The 20,807-nt window shown below is 44.9% G+C and overlaps 1 protein-coding gene across 1 annotated transcript in view; it reads right to left on the reverse strand.

Annotated features, from left to right (window-relative positions):
• Positions 1–20,807, reverse strand: part of LOC126234428 (multiple inositol polyphosphate phosphatase 1) — a 298,738-nt gene that overhangs the window by 164,197 nt on the left and 113,734 nt on the right. The window lies entirely within an intron of this gene.

The following is a 20,807-nucleotide window of genomic DNA, read 5'->3' on the forward strand; positions in this document are numbered from 1 at the left end:
AAGAAGACAGACAATTCTGCTGCCCCCATCAAACATATCGCTGAGGGATAGTGAGAATAAGACTGAAGCGCGTTTTTGGTCATCAGTCTTCTGATTGGTTTGATGTGGCCCGCCACGAATTCCTCTCCTGTGGCAAACTCTCCGTCTCAGAATATCACTTGCAACCTACGTCCTGAATTATTTGCTGGATGTATTTCAGAAGATAGAAAGTCATTTTCCTTCCGGCGTTCACTGTGCTCTGGCTTGCAGAGTACACTCTAAGGCAAAAAGGCCTGAAAATACAAAAGGCAAAATACCGGTGGATGATTTCTGACGCTGGAGCGCAATTTCGCCGCGCAGATGGCAAGGATAGTAAACAGGGCTCATGTCGAAACAAGGGCATAAAGGCCTTGCGAATTTCATTCCGTGTACTCAGTTGGGCAGTAACTATGCCTCGCAGACAGGTGCATGAACCACGTACGCAGATCTCAGTAGTTGAGAAAGGGCATGTAGGTGGGTCGAAAGAAGCCGTTTGGAGTAATAGGTGAATCGCTCGAGAGCGATGCCCCTATTCGACAATGTTGGCGAACACAGCGTGAAGCAGGATGCGGTCAACCTAGACACACGGCAGAAGACCGAGCAATCGTTAAAGGGGCACTCACAACCCCGGATTCGTCATTGTCATCGATCCGATGCGCAAATGGCGCTTCACAAGGGCCATTAACAGGCGGCTCACAGAAAGGGAGCTGAGCTCACGGCACTCCTTGCCCAGCTACACCACCAACAACAATGGTGTCGGGCACATTCGGCCTGGAATCCCCGCTGACTGGAGTAGTCCTGTCATCAGGGATGAGCCCCTTCGAACTGAGCCCCGATGAATAGCGAAGACGTGCTGGGGGGCGCACCGGACAGCGGTGGAATACCAGCCTGACAGTCACCCGCGAGGTAGCTTGACAACTAGGAGTGATCGTCTGGAGCGCCACTTCATTTCATAGCAGGACCCCTTTCGTTGTCATCCCTGGCACCCTTACAGCACTGTGATACGTTGAGATATTATACGCCTCGTTTTGCTGCTCTTCATGGCAAGCCATCCTGGGCTTTCATTTCATCAAGATAACGCCCGCCCGCACACGGTGAGAATTTGTACTGCTTGTCTTTGTCCTTGCCATTAGGAACAGAGGTGGACCAACTTACTTGCACGGTTTGTGGAGCTCTTGTATTGGAATAAATCATCCATTTCTTTTTGAAGGTGCAATCATTTGCTTGTCTGTACATTTACGTCACATCTACCGATTTCCGTCCCATTCGGATAATTCCTTCGTGGTGAGTCTTTGTCTTTTTGTCTTGGAATGTATATATGTAAATGTAGGTAGGTGTCGAACTCTCTTGATATACGAGGGTAATCCCAAAAGTAAGGTCTCCTATTTTTTTATAAGTACAGAACTCTGTTTATGTGGCAGTTGGTCACACTGTTATGAAGAGTGCTTCACGCGCTGTGTGTAAACAGGTGCATGCCGCGCTGAGGCGCTCAGTCTTGGCTTGACAGCCGTTGAGAATGGAGCTCCGGTTGGTTGTTACCGCCAAGTGCGAATTGCGCGCATTTATTCGGTTTTTGAACGCAAAGGGCACTGCGTCGATTGAAATCCGTTGCCAATTGACGGAAGTGTATGGTTAGTCGTGCATGGATGTCAAAAATGTTCGTAAGTGGTGTAGAGAGATTGCAGCTGGTCGGACCGAAATTCACGACGAACAAAGGAGCGGGAGACCGTCAGTTTCTGAGGAGACAGTGTTGAAGGCTGAGCAAAGCATGCGTGAAGATCGGCGGATCACCCTGGATGATCTCTGCACGTTGGTTCCTGAGGTTTCCCGAAGCACCGCTCGCAGAATTCTAACGGAAGCATTGTGAAGTACCGGAAGGTGTGCGCAAGATGGGTGCCACGCGTACTGACTGAGGACCACATGCGGCAACGAGTTGATGCTTCCCGCGCCTTTCTTCAGCGCCTTGCAGCCGAACAACTTCCTGGACTCAATTGTCACGGGTGACGAAACATGGGCATACCACTTGACACCTGAGACCAAGCAACAATCACGCCAGTGGCGGCATCCTTCTTCGCTAAAGCCGCGGAAATTCAAACGAACACAGTCTGGCGGTAAAGTCATGACAACCGTTTTTGGGATCAGAAAGGGGTATTGTTGGTCGACTTTATGCCTACTGGGACCACAATTAATATTGACAGGTACTGTGGGACTCTGAAAAAACTCAAACGGGCAATTCAGAACCGGAGAAGAGGAATTTTGAGCAAGGGCGTACACATTCTCCACGACAACGCTCGCCCACACATCGCTCGGCAAACCGTTGCTCTCCTGCAACAGTTTCAGTGGAACACAATCACCCAGCAACCCTATAGTCCTGACTTGGGGCCCGGTGACTATCGCCTGTTCCCTAGATTAAAAGAACATTTGGCCGGAAAGCAATTCAGCTCCGACGACGAGGTGAAAGATTAGGCTCATAACTTTCTGAACAGCATGGCGGCGAGCTGGTATGACATGGGCATACAAAAACCGCCACACAGACTACAAAAATGCATCGACAGAAATGGTGAATATGTCGAAAAATAGCTAAATGATCAAGCTGTAAACTGATGTAAACCATTGTAGAAATAAACAGGTCTATGTACTTATAAAAAAATATGAGAGCTTACTTTTGGGATTACCCTCGTAGAAGCGCGTAGAGAAGCAGTACATAATACGAAAAAGCTTTATTGGTGCACATTCATTTAAAGTGCAAAGTTTTTAGAAAAGCAGGAAGGCACTGGAAAAACTGACAGAGTTTCAGCTGTGCTGTTCCACAGAGTTCCCCTGAGGAGACAAAAAAAACTTGGTTCGACTATCAAATGATAACTGACTGAACAGGACCTACTGGGGCTACTGCAATACCTAATATTCCAGGTCGCTTATCTGGATTTAAGGACTGGTGCACTGCTTCACTGTTCGAGCGCACACTTGAATTTTGTGTTATAAAATTGTCTTATGTTTTACGTTTATGTGACAAAAGATTATGATGCCAGGCCATCAAGACACTGAAGTGTCGCCTGGTGGCTTTGCGGGCAGGTAACGCCGAAAGCGTATACACGGAACAGCGGTGAATGGCGAATCATTCTAGCGATGATATGGACCGCAACTAGCTAATTCCAATGACAAAAGAGGCGACTTTGACGAAGGGCACGTTGTATGGCCTGGAGCCTGGTAACAAGAATCTCAGAAGCGCTAAGATGATCAACTGTTTGCGTGCTACTGTCGTGAGCATCTGTGAACAGCGGTTGAAGGACGGTGAAACCACAAATGAGCGATAGGGTGTTGGAATTCAACGCCTCATCGCAGAACGTGCACGTTCGAGGCTTGCTCACTCTGTAAAGCGGGACATGTGGCAATCCGTCCAGATCTTGCGACAGATGCTGGTGTAAGTACAAGTGTTTCGGAGCACTCAGCTCAGCGCGAACTGTTGAACATGGGGCTCTGCAGCAGACGACCTCTACGTGTTCCCAAGTTGAAAACGACATTATCAATTTATACTGCAGCGAGTACAGAATCATCAAGATACGACCGTGGATCAGCGGAACCTGTCACCTGATCGGATGAATCATATTGCCTATTACATTTCGTCGATGGCTGTGTCTGGATACATTGTCATTCGAGCATACGGCCTCTTGAAACACGCACAGCGCCACAGACACAGGCCGGCGGGGGCGGTGTTGTGGTATGAGGGATATTCACCTGCGCTTACATGGGACCTGCAGTAGTAATCTAAGGCACCAGGACAGCTCGTGGTCTTGTGACGCCGGCACGGTAGCTCAGCGTGTTCGGTCAGAGGTTAGCTACTCTCTGTAACAAAAAACTGAGTGAACGGATGAACGAAGAACCTAAACGGGTGCCATCGGACGTCCGCCCCGAACCAATTCAACGAACAATATAGAATAAAATAAGATTAAAAAAAAGTGACTAGTGTTACTGCCTCTGGATCATGGGACCCGAGTTCGATTCCCTCCCGGGTTTGGGATTTTCTCTGCCCGGGGACTGTATGTTTGTTTTGTTCTCTTCATTTCATCATCATCATCATCATCATCATCGTTAGTGGCAGCGGGTAGAATGGACTGTGTACACAACTTAGGCTGTGTAAAAATTGGGACTTTGTACAGGCGTTGATGACCGCGCAGTTGAGCGCCCCACAAACCAAACATCATAGCGGAGGTCTACGTGAACGTTATTGAAGACCACCTGGATTCCTTCTCCGGCAACGATAGTATCTTCTAGAGTGATAACTGCCCGTGTCACAAGACCGGAGTCCTGCTAAGTAGTTCGAGGAGCATGATAATGAACTCACTCTGTCTAGGCCACCAAACTCGCCTAATCTGAAACCAATGCAACACTTGTGGAACACTATTGGGCGTCAATTCCGGGCTCACAAACCACTACCGGGTCATTTACGGAAACTGTGCTATATATCTCCGGAAACCCACCAAAGACTGGTTCCGCCTATGCCACGCAGAATCATCGCTGGATTGCCTTCCACAGGTGCACCAACAAGCTATTAAGAAGGTGGCCATAATGTTTTGGATCTTCCGCGTATTACGATGTAGTCACAAGCAGTTTATCAGACAACTGGAGGATATAAGAGATCTTGGCGTTTTACTACTGTCTAATGTTTGCACACTTTGGACTTATTAAATTATGTTGCGATGGCGATACATGATGGTTAGCAACGGTGCCTGAAACGTTATTAGGATACAACTTGGATGGAACATTACTGCTGCTTCGAGCCAATCACCGAGCGGGGTAGCGAGGTGGTTAGCACACTGGACTCGCATTTGGGAGTACGACGGTTCAAACCCGCGTCCTGTGCTCCTGATTCAGGTTTTCCGTGATTTCCCTCAATCGATTCGAAAGCGCAAGAGCACTTCCTTTCCCCATCCTTCCCTAATCCTAGCTTCTGCTCCGTCTCTAATGATCTCGTTGTCGATGGGACGTTTAACACTGGTCGCCCCCTCCTCCTCGAGCCAGTCAGCAACATCTGACAATCAAGGATTTCCATTTCCAAGGTTCGTAGCAGCAAGTGGTTTGCGTCACCTATCCTTCGGTCACACTACCACAGCACGTTTAGTTCTATGCACAGATGTTTCTCAGAGCACATCTCTTGCTCGCAGGCAACGAACGGAAATGATAACAGAAACGTGGTATTATAAACTTCTTAGAATGTTCTAGCAAAGTAGGATTTGTGTTACTAGTCTTATAAATTTTGACAGATTTTAATAGAGTAGCATCCAGGAAAACACAAATAACTATTATTCGTACGCGAAAAATCGTCGCATAGTGTACAAAATTGCGATCGAATGCTAAGCCAGTTTTCATAAATTAAGTAAAAATTACAAAGCCAATTTGTAGGACATGAAACAGTCGGGTAAAGAGACACGCGGCCCGTAGTAAATTTATTTTTCATGTTCGGAATATAAGGAAGCAGTTAGATAACCTATTTCGTTTACTGAGCAACCACCTTCAGATCTACAAAAAGGGAAGAAACGGATAGGAGCAAGGAAATCACGTTGAATAAAGGGATATTCTTTTCTAAAAAAACGTTTACAAACAAGGTAGGAAGACGTACCACAGCTCCTAATGTAATTAGTATCATAAAGCATATCATCAGATGTAACCAATACGGGCGGATTGCGAACACCAAATTGTCAAGACGATCAAAATGTTCCTAGTTCACTACCAGCGTGATAAATTATGAGCTCTCTGAGTTCTTTATATTGCAATGAAAACAAATATATTTATGGTAAAACAACAATTACTTGGGAAAACCATAAAATCATAAACCACATGAAATTAGCCCATATTGTCACCTGAGTGGCACGTGCAAACCAGCAGCGTTGAAGCCCTTTTGCATCATCTACAGACTGCAGGCAGCTGCACGTTTGACGGGAAAACAAACGGCAGCTGTTAGCGCTGCGAAACCGACAGAGACCCAGACACGAATAGCTCAAGAATTGGGAAAGGAATCAGGATTTAGGCTAAAAACAAAATCCTAAGTGTGGTGTGGTGTGGTGTGGTGTGAGTGAGTGAGTGAGTGCGTGTGTGTGTGTGTGTGTGTGTCTATGCGTGCGTGTGTATGTGTGTCTCTTTGTGTTTGTGTGTGTGTGTGTGAAAGTATATTATTTTACGAGGCGAAATTAAATGGAGCTAGACAGTAGACTGGGAGAAGGAAGGAAGGAAGATTAAGGTTTAACGCCCCGTCGACAACGGAATCATAGAGACGGGACACACGCTCACATTGTTGCAAGAATGGGGAGGAAATAGGTCTTGCCCTTTCAAATGAACCCGCCAGACATTAGCCTGGAGTGATTTGGGGAAATAATGGAAAACCTAAACCAGGATAGTCGGACGTGGATTAGAGCCGTCGCCCTTGCGAAGGAGAGTTCAGCGGATTGGGAGTAAGTCAGAGGGATGGTGTGGTTGGTTAATGTTCGTTCGTTTTTCGTTCATAAACAGTAGCAACAACTGTTAATAACATATCTCATTTACAGAAAATTCACCCCAGGATACTCAAGAGCGTTGATTGACGGCAGCAATGGCTTGCGTCCGAGACCAGTATTTAATGTTAACCGCTGGGGGAAACGTCCGTCCCAAATCTGCTCCGCTTTTGCTACTGCGATCTGAAGGGCTGCATAATTGAGTACCGTTAAGAAGAGTCTTCACTAAGTTGGCACGTGTGCGAGGCAATCAGCCACTCGTACATTCATTCTCAGTGATATAAAAATGTACGGCGCTGAGTTCTGCCTTCTCGTCAGCTTTCTGCAGCGGTGGTGGCAAACATGTCACATGGGGATGGCCGCTACTGCATAATTTAATCCTCGCAATATCAGAGGGGGAGAGGGGGATGTTACTTTATGGCCGCTTTTTAAAAATATTGCTATCTACTCAGGCACTTCACATTTTAAAATTTCTAAAAGAAAGTTTGTTGTTTTTAATGAAATCTTCTACCAGATTCTGTGTATGTTTTATATTTTTCAGTTAAATTCAACCGAAAAATTTAAGTCTCAGTAGTAGGTGTCATTTTCCCCAATGAATGTTGTGTTCAGTACTTCTAGGTTCAGGGCCGTACTTACACATCAATATCTCGAGTAAAAGCGAACAACAATGAACGAAATTTGCATTTGTAAAATTTTGTTTGTTTGTCATAACGGCACGTCATTGAAAGTACGTTGAGATTGCTAAGAGTGTGCTAAAAGTTATTTTCAGGTTCTGGACACTAAAGTTATTTTCAAGTTCTGGACCCCACTTACACATCAGTCCCTCTTTAAGACGTATATTGTTAATATAATTCAACAACAATTAACAAAATTTGTTTTTTTTTAGTGTGAGCACAAAGTATCCTTCCTTGGTAACGAACGTTACGAAATTGCCTTGTTATTGCTAGGGTTAATATCCCCTCCACCGGGCGAATCGGCAGTTCGTATCGTGCCATTGATGTTTTCATTACGCTGGATTTCGAATATAACTGTTACCTAGTTTTCCTGGAGGTGGACTTTAATTCGGAACTCTACGATTGTTTGTTGTGTGGTAGGTTATTTTCTAGTTCGGTTCGTCGGTACTGGTTTGGGTTACGTTTCTTGTACTTTTAATGTTCACTACTTATGGCATTTTCAGTCATAGTCTTAACGTCACTTTTGGTTTCCACACTCCACGTGAATTTGCCTAGTTTGTGTCAGTCTACGTCACACAACAGAACAACGAAGGTCGGTACTCTTCACTGACAAGCGAAGTGTCGTTCGGTAAGCGAGAAGAGCAGCTGTAATCTATTTATATATGTTCATAAAAGGAATGTCAGACAACGAGACATAGTCTCTGTGATAAAAAAAAATGCACATTCGTGTTAACGATATTTATATTTCATACACATTTAACTTTTGAGCGAAAATTTCATTCCTAGAACTATAACTTTATATTTTATCTACGAAATGCCATTTGTTCTTTGGCTAATTTTCATCACGGTCGACACATAACATTTTCGGAAACGGCCACTTCTCTGAAAATTGAGTAGATATGAAAAAATGGTATGAAATTAGTCAATAAAACGTGTTAATTGTCGTAAATGTTAAGTCACTAACAACAGCACAGTGTGCATGCGTTTACAACCATGCCACGATTGTTCTCCTTAGTATCGACCAATTTCATTATTATCGTTCAATGCGTAACACTAACATTACAACTAACGGAACAATAACATCTACATGTACACCTCTAGCTACATGGCTACAACCACACTTAAGTGTCTGGCAGAGTGTTCATCGAATCATCTTCACAATAGTTGTCTGTTATTCCACTCTCGAACAGAGCACGGGTAAAAAGAACACCTATATGTTTCCGTGCGAGCTCTGATTTCTCTTATTTTATTTTGATGATCATTTCTCCCTACTCCTTCGGAGTCATCAATATACACTCCTGGAAATGGAAAAAAGAACACATTGACACCGGTGTGTCAGACCCACCATACTTGCTCCGGACACTGCGAGAGGGCTGTACAAGCAATGATCACACGCACGGCACAGCGGACACACCAGGAACCGCGGTGTTGGCCGTCGAATGGCGCTAGCTGCGCAGCATTTGTGCACCGCCGCCGTCAGTGTCAGCCAGTTTGCCGTGGCATACGGAGCTCCATCGCAGTCTTTAACACTGGTAGCATGCCGCGACAGCGTGGACGTGAACCGTATGTGCAGTTGACGGACTTTGAGCGAGGGCGTATAGTGGGCATGCGGGAGGCCGGGTGGACGTACCGCCGAATTGCTCAACACGTGGGGCGTGAGGTCTCCACAGTACATCGATGTTGTCGCCAGTGGTCGGCGGAAGGTGCACGTGCCCGTCGACCTGGGACCGGACCGCAGCGACGCACGGATGCACGCCAAGACCGTAGGATCCTACGCAGTGCCGTAGGGGACCGCACCGCCACTTCCCAGCAAATTAGGGACACTGTTGCTCCTGGGGTATCGGCGAGGACCATTCGCAACCGTCTCCATGAAGCTGGGCTACGGTCCCGCACACCGTTAGGCCGTCTTCCGCTCACGCCCCAACATCGTGCAGCCCGCCTCCAGTAGTGTCGCGACAGGCGTGAATGGAGGGACGAATGGAGACGTGTCGTCTTCAGCGATGAGAGTCGCTTCTGCCTTGGTGCCAATGATGGTCGTATGCGTGTTTGGCGCCGTGCAGGTGAGCGCCACAATCAGGACTGCATGCGACCGAGGCACACAGGGCCAACACCCGGCATCATGGTGTGGGGAGCGATCTCCTACACTGGCCGTACACCACTGGTGATCGTCGAGGGGACACTGAATAGTGCACGGTACAACCAAACCGTCATCGAACCCATCGTTCTACCATTCCTAGACCGGCAAGGGAACTTGCTGTTCCAACAGGACAATGCACGTCCGCATGTATCCCGTGCCACCCAACGTGCTCTAGAAGGTGTAAGTCAACTACCCTGGCCAGCAAGATCTCCGGATCTGTCCCCCATTGAGCATGTTTGGGACTGGATGAAGCGTCGTCTCACGCGGTCTGCACGTCCAGCACGAACGCTGGTCCAACTGAGGCGCCAGGTGGAAATGGCATGGCAAGCCGTTCCACAGGACTACATCCAGCATCTCTACGATCGTTTCCATGGGAGAATAGCAGCCTGCATTGCTGCGAAAGGTGGATATACACTGTACTAGTGCCGACATTGTGCATGCTCTGTTGCCTGTGTCTATGTGCCTGTGGTTCTGTCAGTGTGATCATGTGATGTATCTGACCCCAGGAATGTGTCAATAAAGTTTCCCCTTCCTGGGACAATGAATTCACGGTGTTCTTATTTCAGTTTCCAGGAGTGTATTTTCGTATTCGGAGGAGATAGTTGGTGATTGAAATTTTGTGAGAAGATACCGCCGCAGCGAGAAACGCCTTTGTTTCAGTGGTGTCAATGCCAAAATCCTGTATCATGTCCGTGACCCACTCTCCTCTATTTCTCGATAATACAAAACGTGGTGCCCTTCTCTGAAGTTTCTCGATGTACCCCATTAATCCTATCTGATAAGGATCACACACCGAGCAGCAGTACTCCAAAAGAAGACGGACAGGCGTAGTGTAGGCAGTGTCTTCAGTAGATCTATAGCATCTTCTAAGTGTTCTGCCAATAAAACGCAGTCTTTGGTTCGCCTTTTCCACAACATTTTCTATGCGTTGTTTCCGATTTCATTTGTTCGTAATTGTAATTCCGAGGTATTTAGTTGAATTTACTGCCTTTAGGTTTGTTTGCTTTATAGTGAAACCGAAATTTAACGGATTCCTTTTAGCACTAATGATGATGACCTCACACTTTTCATTATTTAGGGACAACTGCCAATTCTCGTACAATTTTAACATATCTGTTTTGCAATTGGTTTTGGTCTATTGATCACTTTACTGGATGATAAACGACAGCGTCATCTGTAAACAACCTAAGACGGCTGTTCACATTGTCTTATAAATCGTTTATAAGGAACAGCAGAGGGACTATAACACTACCTTGGGGAACGCCATAAGTCACTTCCGTTTTACTGGATGACTTTTCATCAATTACTATGAATTGTGATCTCTCAGGAAATCGCGAATCCAGTCGTATAACGGAGACCATATTCCATAAGCACACAATTTGATTACGAGCCGCTTGTGAGGTACGGTGTCAAAAGCCTTGTGCAAAACTAGATATAGGGAATCAATTTGAAATCCCCTGTCGATATGGTGATGGATGACAGAAGAGTTAAGGTGCGTGAGATTGCTAGTGCTGTGGGCATCTCGAATGAACGAGTACATAATATTTTGCATAAACATTTGGACATGACAACGCTAACCGCAAGATGGGTTCCGTGATTGCTCACGCTTGACCAAAAACGGAATCGTGTGAAGTGTTGCGAGTTGTTCAGGAAGAATCCGCAGGACTTTAAACGTCGTTTCGTCACTGTGGGTGAAACATGGATACATTACTATACTCCTGAGACCAAACAACAATCTAAACAATGGGTTACCAAGGGAGAATCTGCACCGAAAGAGACGAAGACCAGTCCTCCGGCCGGAAAGGTTATGGCGACTGTCTTTTGGGATTCGCAAGGGATAATCCTCATCGACTATCTGGAAAAGGGTAAAACTATTACAGGTGAATATCAGTCATCGTTACTGGACCGTTTGAAAACCGAGCTGCAAGAAAAACGCCGGCGATTAGACCGCAAAAAGGTCCTTTTCCAACACGGCAATGCACGAGCACACAACTCAGCAGTTGTGGTCGCAAAATTAATGGAAATAGGATTCCAACTCGTTTCACAGCCCCCCCCCCCCCCCTGTTCTCCAGACTTCGCTCCCTCGGACTACTATTTGTTCCCCAATTTGAAGATATGGCTGGCAGGACAAAGATTCATTCAAACGAGGAGGTGACTGCAGCAACTAATAGGTATTTTGCGGACTTGGACAATTCCTGTTATTCGGAAGGAATCAACAAATTAGAACAGCGATGGACGAAGTGTGTAAGTCTGAAAGGAGACTATGTCGAAAAATAAATAAGGTTTACCCCAAACACATAAGTAGTTTTTATTTTTGCACGGACTTTTCAAACGCCCCTCGTAGTTTAGAGCCAGGGACAGCTGGGACAATGAGTAGCATTAGATTGCATTTGCCGATAAGTCTTACTTCGTGAATAATTTTTTTACTCTGTAGTGGTACGTTTGATAAGAAACATCCTGTCACATTAAAACTCTGTGCCGAATAGGGTTTCAAACCCGGGTTCGAGTCCCGGTCCGGTACACAGTTTTAATTTGCCAGGAAGTTACAGTCTTGTTTCTGTTTGTGACGTTCATATCGACGCCAACGTGTCCGTAGCCGACCTGCTGAATGGTTACAGGGCAGGTTTGCGAAGTGAGGTAAGACGTATACTTTCATACCAGCATCCAGCCAGCCTGTGTTTCACGTATGGCAAGAAATTCCTCAAGGCGATATTCGAAGGTTCTTTGCCACAGGGAATACAGCAGTGTACTTGGTTTGGTTAAGTGCCACACCTACTACGGACGCTGGTGACTGACAGCAGTTTCGAACGGAAAGAACAGGTTAATCATCTAATACCCTTTTGATAGTTATGGGACGGGTGCTTCGTGGTGTAGCACTTCCCGTTTCCATCAGAGTTTATAGGTGTCGAGGAGAGGCGCTGTCAGAGGTCTCTCCACATCCGTCAATGAGAAGTCTTGGTTCGCATTTGTGTTTTGTTTTGGACCTTGAAGTACGCCAGCACCTGTTCGTCCACCACGTCATCCCGTAAGTCACTCACTTCCTACTCCTGAGCGCGGATTGGTTTTCAGCACCCACGCCGTCCATGCAGCAGCAGCGCAGCGCGACGGAAACGAGAAACCGCAAGTATTACGAAACATGAGCTGCTCTCTCAAGGTTACGTACTAGCATGACGTTTAGCAAAATGGGGACGCATTTCAGAGTTGTGGCTTTACTAAAGATGCATCCGATATGCTCTAAACCAACATTCGTCCCGTCAAGTCAGTGCAGCAAGGGAATGCTCCTTTATGTTTACATATTACAGTAATTCCTTAATAAATTCTTTGTGATTTCTAACAGACCATTTAGAGTTTTATTGATTCTAAATATAAGCGTCAACGAGATGTTACAATTCCAATCTTGCTACCTTTATTTATTTGTCCAAGTCTTCTTTCTACCCCAACGGATATTATATTTTACCCGTTGTATTCGCTCAGCAAATATGTTATCATAATACGGTAATTAGCTTCCTCCTTTTCTCTCGGAATTTCTTCTATGAAGTGGCCGTGAGATGTATTGACTGAAACGTTGTGCAGCGTAATTAAAGACTGAGCAGATATTACTGCGCACGGACACCTCTCCTCTTTTGAAACTACGAGAGCGTGCCGAGAAGTATTGCCTCCGTATTTTTTATGTAGAAACTCTTAAAGCTGTTTAAATAAAACTACCGTTATTGAGATTCTACATCTTTATTTTTCATGTCTCCATATTTACAGCCCTCTGCCGCTAGAGAGCTCCGAACTACAGGGTGTAACATGGCGGCGGATAACGCAACTATGTCGGCGCGTGAGAAACAGCGTGCTGTAATTGAGTTTCGAATCCGAAGAGTTCGTCCTCACGTGGAGCACCATCTCCTTCACCATGACAATGCTAGACCACACATGAGCGCTGCGACTTCTGCAAAAATCCGACGCCTTGGTTTCACTGTCATCAATCATCCTCCATACAGTCTTAACTTGGCCCCATCCTACTTTCATATGACTCCAGAATTTAAAGATTACATTCGAGAACTTCATTTTGATAGTGATGAAGCGGTGTAAGCAGAGGTGAGGTTGTGGCTGCGTCAAAAAAGTCAAACATTCTACAGTGACGGTATTAACAAACAGGTCTCTTGTTTGGAGAAATGTATTCGTCCTCAGGTTGACAATGTTGAGAAATAAATACGTAGATATGAACAATAAAACTGTAGACAGTTAATAACATTCGTTTTATTTAAAATGGTTCTAAGCACTATGGGACTTAACATCATCAGGTCATCAGTCCCCTAGACTTAGAACTACTAAAACTTAGTTAACCTAAGGACACCACACACATCCATGCCCGAGGCAGGAATCGAACCTGCGACCGTAGCAACAGCGCAGCTCCGGAATGAAGCGCCTAGATCCGCTTGGCCACATCGGCCGGCTTTATTTAAAAAGCTGTAAGGGTTTTCACATATGAAATTCAGAGCCATTACTTTTCACCCACCCTCGTATAATATTAGGTTAGTGCATAAATCCGTAGCGCTTTTGTTTTGCATGTTGGTATTCCGGTTGCTACGGGTGTATTTATCGATTGCCGTTTTTTGTTTATAGTTCACTGTTACTATTTGAGTTCACATATTGTCATTTTATCAAATGGTTCAAATGGCTCTGAGCAGTATGGGACTTAACTTCTGAGGTCATCAGTCCCCTAGAACTTAGAACTACTTAAACCTAACTAACCTAAGGACATCACACACATCCATGCCCGACGCAGGATTCGAACCTGTGACCGTAGCGGTCACGCGGTTCCAGACTGTAGCGCCTAGAACCGCTCGGCCACCACGGCCTTCTTGTCATTTTATCATTTCGAGATAGTGAGTATAGCTGTGAACTCTAGAAAATTCCGGTTGCTACGGGTGTATTTATCGATTGCCGTTTTTATTTATAGTTCACTGTTATTATTTGAGTTAACATATTGTCGTTTTATCATTTCGAGATAGTGAGTGTAGCTGTGGACGCTAGTAAATGGATTGCCAAGTGGAGAAATCGGAACATTACCGACATATCGTCCTGTACGAGTTGAATATTGGGATGACAGCAGCGGGGATATCTAGAAACATTTTCGCCGTGTGGGGATAATGCCATTGGACAGAGCACGGTTAGAAAATAATTCTCTCCACGTCCAGGAAGGTCATCGCGGTCTGATGAAGATAGTCTAAACGCATTAATCTACAATAATCCCCGTCAGTATACTCAAGAACTGGTAAATGTGATAAACTTTTAGTATCCCACCATCGTGCGACATTTGCATGCAGCGGGGAAGGTGAAAAAATCGGGTGTATGGCTTTTTCATGCTCTAAGCCTAAAAAAAAAAAAATACATGTCATCAATTGGTTCGTAAGCAACACCGATCATTCCTACCCTGTACCGTTATTGGTGGCGAGAAATGGGGTCTTTATGCTAATACAAGGTAAAGGAACGGCTGAGCCCAAACAAAGCAACGACTCCCCCTACAAAGATCTGCGCGCAGCCACAAAAGTTAATGTTAGGCATCTCGTGGAACAACGACGGTCTGGTGGACTACGAATTGCTTCACTGAGGTGTAACCATCACTGCTGATATTTATTGCCAATACCTGAGACCTCCTGCAGGCTCAGTCGAACAACAATGACGAAGAAGACTGCGTGAAGTGACGCTACTCCACGATAACGCCCGCCCGCATTCTGCTTGAGTAGAAACAACGCCACACACGAGATGGGTTTGCGAGTCATTCTGCACGCACATTATTTACCTAATCTTGCGCCCACATATTTTCTTCTTTTCTGTTGTCTACTGGACAACCTTCAAGGAACATCCTTTCAGGATGAAAATGCGCTTCGAAGATGGCTCGACGAGCTGGTCGTCTCAAAACCACGTGGTTTCTACAGTCGTGGAATCGAAATGTTACCCCAGCGTTGGCAGACTGTTGTAAATAGTGAAGGATAATATACTATTGATGACTAAAGTCTCTGTTCCGTGTATCTTGTATTTATGAAACTGCCGGCCGGAGTCGCAGAGCGGTTCTAGGCGCTACAGTCTGGAACCGCGCGACCGATACGGTCGAAGGTTCGAATCCTGTCTCGGGCATGGATGTGTCTGATGTCCTTAGGTTAGTTAGGTTTAAGTAGTTCTAAGTTCTAGGGGACTGATGACCTCAGTAGTTAAGTCCCTTAGTGCTCGGAGGCATCTGAACCGTTTATGAAACTTATGGAAAAGCACTACGAAATTATGCACCGATCCAATATTACAGTCATACAGAAATCGGTGTATGAAGAGTCGTCTTCACACTTCGTGTACGTCTTTTTCGAAATAGCAACCTCTATCTACTGCTGAGATGTAGGTCGAAGTAACTGAACTCTGTTTTCCGTGCTGAAGGTTCAGTGTGTATTGTCAGCAATCCAAATTATTTGTTTCTTTAACAGAGGTACATTTTGTATCCACTTCACTTTAGCTTTTGATTATTAATCTCAAGGCATTGACTACTTATCCGATAAACATCACCGTTACGACATTCATCAACAGCCGATATTTGTTATTCACGAACAGGGTTCCAGCAATTGACGTCCGAGTATTATCAACGGCGATCACAACAACATTTCAGATGTTTGCCTTAGATAACCCTGTGATAAGGATTTATCAGTGTTTCTGTTGCAAACTAACCTCTTCTCCCTGCGCGAAGCCGCGCGGTCTAGGCTGGCTTTTCAGGGTCCGCGCGGCTCCCTCCGTCGGAGGTTCGAGTCCTCCCTCTGGCACTGGTGTGAATGTTGTCCTTAGCGTAAGTTAGTTTAAGTTCGATTAAGTAGTGTGTAAGCTTACCACAAATTTCCCAATTTACCTTTGACAACTTCGCTAAAAGCACACTCACAGCACACTTTGCCTACAAAGTTTGCACTTTGTGTGTGCCGAACGCGATTACAATCCTAAACGTGGTCGGTGAGGTTTTATTTGTCGGATCATCACCATAGTCACAGTTCTTAGGAACGTACACTTACAAGGAGACGGCGGTGGCGATCCATAATTACGTCGATGGTGCTGCGTCTCTCAATTCCATTCATTATGAGACAGACGTAATCCAACGAATGATGATCTGAGGAAGCGGATAATGACGGATACCGTGAAGAACAATTACTGTTATGAGATCACGAACGGTACTGCTCTCTGTCGAAGACATGGCACAGAAAATATTTTGAAACATTCGCAGTTAATCAATATTCCGCGTGCAACTAAACGGCTTCTACCATTCCACACTGAACCTCTCAGATGGAATAACGTGGCACGAGTAATTATAAACCAAAACAGATTAGCGACTTCATCGATCATTGCCGGCCCGTATGTATTCGCAATCCGACAGCGCTGCTCACGAGACACAGCTCTGCTCACCGACTGCAGGATGCCAGCTGGAGTCCAGCACTGGTGCTCGGCAACAACAACCATATGTTATTCAATAAATTGTGAGTGGCCAGCTATGATTTCATAATTCTACCTAGGTGAAGCCAGGTGTAGCTGCGACATGGTAACTGTGACTAAACAGTTCCATAAACTCCCTCTCAACTGTTATAAATGATAGCAAATAACTCTACATATGATGATATAGGATCTTCAGACGTTAAGACAAGAAAAAATCGCACCACAAAGGAGTTACCCGAATGGGGCAGAAATCGGTAAATGTGATGTACATGTATAGAAAAACGAATCATCATAATTTCAGAAAATTTGGACGATTTGTTTAAGAGAAAGGACTTCACAGATTGATCAAGGGTTACAAAACGGGGCATAGAATATCGTCGAGGTACCGCTGTGCTGTAAGGATGCTATGGATGACAACCAAAGGCGTCCTGCTATGAAAAGGAATTGCAGCCCAGACCATCACTCCTGGTTGTCGGGCCTTATGGCGGTATGGTACCCCATCACTGTCTGTGGTGTCTCCAGATACGTCTTCTCTGTTCATTCGGACTCATTTCGAAGCGGGACAGATCACTGAAGAGTATTCTATCCCAGCCAATGAGATTCCAGGCCGAAGACATGTCTGGAGACGCCACGGACAGTAACGGGATACCAACCAGATTGTTGCTCGCCATACGGCCCGGAACCCCATGAGTGACAGTCTGGGATGCCATACCTTTTAATAGCAGGACGCCTATGGCTGTAATTCGCGGTACCTTTGCAGCACAGCGGTACGTTGACGATATTCTATGCCCCGTTTTGTTGTCCTTCATGGCAAGCTGCCCAGGGCTTAAATTTCACCAAGATAATGGCCAAATCCTATCTTGGCCAGCAAGGTCGCCGGATTTCATCCAGCCGAGAGTGTTTGGAGCATTATGGGCAGGGTCCTCCAAACAGTTCAGGATTTTGACGATCTAACACGCTAACTGAGCGGAATTTGGCATGGTATCCCTCAGGAGGACATCCAACAACTCTGTCAATCAAAGCCAAACCGAATAACTGCTTGCATAAGTGCTAGAGGTGAACCAACGCGTTATTGACTCGCTCAATTTGCGAAGCTCTTTCTCTTGAAAAAAATTGACCAATTTTTCTGAACTTTTAATCAATTTCTATCCCACTTGGATAATTCCTTCATGGTGTGTCTTTTGTCTTACAGTGTATTTGACTCTTTTAGACATAATTGAACTGAAATTAAACTTTTGTCTTTCAAATTCGTAGTGATAATGGAAATGGAACATGTCACCCTATCCACAGCAGCAAAAAAAAAAAAAGGTCCAATTTGACGTCACGTCGACGCCAGGACCATTTGATATAAAGGAAAATATTGGGTTGAGTAAGGATGGGTGCGGGGGATGGGAGGGGGGGGGGGATAAATTGGCCGTAGTCTCATCAAAGAAATCGTCCCAGTTCTCACTTGAAATAATTTAGGTAAATCACAGAAAACCCAAACGAGTGCGGGCTGGGTATCTACTCTTAATTCGAGTTCGGGTGTGTGTGTGTAAGTTAGCGTAAGTTAGTTTAAGTTAGATTAAGTAGTGTGTAAGTATATATGGAAATGGCATCTGTTCTTTCGGACATGTCCGAAGAAGATGTTTGGGAAGAAGATGGTCAAATGGTAGGTGAGCCTTAACTATATCTATACATATGAAAATGGTATCTGTTCTTTCGGACATCTTCTTCTGTGCAGATGCACAAACAGTGCCCAAATTCCTACGCGAATCGGCAGAAAAGCCGCGAGTAATGAGTATAATGGGCATGTGCACTATGAATATAGTGCGGGACAATAATGGTATCTGTTCTTTCGGACATCTTCTTCTGTGCAGATGCACAAACAGTGCCCAAATTCCTACGCGAATCGGCAGAAAAGCCGCGAGTAATGAGTATAATGGGCATGTGCACTATGAATATAGTGCGGGACAATAAATTGCGAATGTGGGTCTCACGGAAGGCGTGCCAGAGATAAGTTCCTGCAGTCGCACTATCCTCTGTGTCCTCGGTGGCTCAGATGGATAGAGCGTGTGCCATGTAAGGAGGAGATCCCGGCTTCGAGTCCGGGTCGGGGCACACATTTTCAACTGCCCTCGTTGACTAATATCAACGCATCAACTAGGGGTATTCATTTCATTTTAATAGTGTGTAAGTCTAGGGACCGATGACCTCAGCAGTTTGGTCCCATAGGAACTTTCCACAAATTTCCAAAAAAACACGAGTTCAGTCGCCTAACCAGTGAGACAACTCAGTTGTTGCGATGATAAAGGGAGTTTCGGTTGTAGTTCCCGATTTATTTGAAACCATTCTACCTCTCGGACAGTTCATGGTTGGTGCAATGTAATAAGTGGTACCACTTGTATTTACAAGAGATTGGCCTCTACGCTGTTGGAGGTAACAAGTGAACTTGGTTAGTACAACAAATTCAATAAAGGCATACATAAATAAAAACTTGAAGCAAGACATTTAGTAACAGTTTCAAGCATGCAAAGACGCAGAGAAAACTATAGCAGAAATGCAGAATATAAGATTTACCATTACGTACAGGAAAACATACACAACATTTGAAACAACGCAATTGCCGCACTGCAACACTAACTATCGTTTTACGTAAAATGTAACTTAGTTATGAAAAAGGAATTGTCTCAGGCTGCATTTAAATGAAATTTTATTATACCACAATCGATTTCGAGGCTTGTTATCCCATTATCAAATGATTCTGATACAAATACTTCAAAAACTCCTTAGGTCACCGCCAAAAGCTGCTAACAAATGCCACTTTATTACAACCGATTTCAGTCCTCAGACCATCATCAGGTGTCTTAAGAAATTTAAAACAGATTACATGGCGACATAAAAACTATACGTCAAATAGTATAAAATCCATCAAAATCATTTTTATCGCGTAGTGAAATAAACGACGTTGTAGCTAATGAAATGTGCAAAAAGCTATTAATCTTTGTTTTATAAAAAAATGTTCAAATGTGTGTGAATTCCTAAGGGACCAAACTGCTGCGGTCATTGGTCCCTAGACTTACACAGTACTTAAAGTAACTTAAACTAACTTATCCTAAGAACAACACATCCACCCGTGCCCGAGAAAGGGTTCGAACCTCCGGCGAGAGGGACCGCGCAATCCGTGACTTCGCGCCTTAAACCGTGAGGCCACACCGCGCGGATTTGTTTTATATAAATAGTTTCGTTCCAGTATGTTGTTTGGGAAGCAATAGGTATTACTTCGCCTTGTAAGCTGCTTTAAATGCCTAAAAATACGTTATGATGGTTTGAGGGCTGAAACTGGTTGCAATAAATAATTATTTGTTAGTAGTTCTGGCTGGTGAACTGGGACATAAATTGAATATTGTGGGTCACCACCTTCACAAAATACACTGGTGAGCAAAACTTAAGGACGAAAGTAACCTTCGCATGATGTGTCACTGCCAGGCTACATAGCTCGATGAAGCTTAGTCCTTCCTCAGAACGAACTCGTATGATACAGTACAAAGGTAAATTGAGAAATACGTAAAGAGACGAACAGAAATGACAGTTTTATTCAAAGACAATAAGTACACTGAAGTCGCTGCAATTTATGATGGTCCCCTGGACATTACAAATGGCAGGACATACGAGGTGCGACAATAAAGTAATGAGGCTGATTTTCTTTGCAAGATGTGGCAACCCTGCTGGCTTGCGTAGGCGCAATATCTTTGACCTTGGTCTACAAGCTGCTTCTAGTCCAAGTGGCACATCGATGCAACTACTCAGTCGTGAGCTGTGATGTAAAAGTTAACACGTTTTTGTGTCTCTCGTCACGGAAATGGAACCGCATAATATTGCGCAACGGTATGCCATTTCTTTTTGTGTTAAATTGGGTGAAAACGCGACGACAACTTACGGTAAGCTTCAGAAGGCTTTTGGAGAGGAGGTTATGTCAAGAGCTCAAGTTTTTCATTGGCAGAAAATGTTTAGTGAAGGCAGAATGAATACTGAAAATGAAGACCACAGTGGACGACCATCAACCTC

This window comes from Schistocerca nitens, chromosome 2 (assembly GCF_023898315.1).
Source record: "Schistocerca nitens isolate TAMUIC-IGC-003100 chromosome 2, iqSchNite1.1, whole genome shotgun sequence".
Lineage (NCBI taxonomy): Eukaryota > Metazoa > Arthropoda > Insecta > Orthoptera > Acrididae > Schistocerca > Schistocerca nitens.